We start from the raw sequence: 670 nt of genomic DNA, 5'->3' as shown, positions 1-670 counted from the left end.
TATAATTCAGATCATTGATAGTATCTGCTGACGATGGCTCCCCAGTTGACTTTGGGGAGGAAGAAATGTTCTCTGCAAAGCCAGAAGTTGTTGATGCTGTAAAATACTGAAGTAAGAAGGCCATTATGACTTGTGACCAAATAAACTACTAATCCTTTGATAAAAATAATGAAGTCTTGTATCTGTTTGACCAAAAAATATAAACTCTAATGTACAGTTGCTTTTAGTACTAGAGACTTAAAGAACTATGGGAAAGTATCACTTATGACATGCTATATTTGTTTTGGTTAAACTTCAGCAGTGACTGCACAGGTGCCTAGTAAAACTAAGGTCTCTTAACTTACGTAGTATGTTACCCTTATCTAAGGTGCCATGATAATGGCAAAACATGACTTGTAGCGTTAATGTATTTATACTTGTAAATAGTAAATAAACACTTGATTTTGTATATGAATAATTGCAGTAAGTTGTTTTTTGATTTGTTAAACACTAAACTCAATGTTTTTAGATGCTGGGAAAAATCAGCTTTGCAAACAAAAGCAGTATAGAATCACAGAATAGTGATTGGACTTCATAGATAGGAAACCTAAATATATGATTCTCATTAAAACTAGCGCAGAAGTTTTGTGGGTCAGAGAACATTTTAAAAAAGGGGTGTGTGTAAAATGTA

Source organism: Cariama cristata, unplaced genomic scaffold, assembly GCF_000690535.1.
Source record: "Cariama cristata isolate BGI_N322 unplaced genomic scaffold, ASM69053v1 scaffold13495, whole genome shotgun sequence".
Classification (NCBI taxonomy): domain Eukaryota; kingdom Metazoa; phylum Chordata; class Aves; order Cariamiformes; family Cariamidae; genus Cariama; species Cariama cristata.
Note: the sequence above shows the minus strand (reverse complement) of the source record.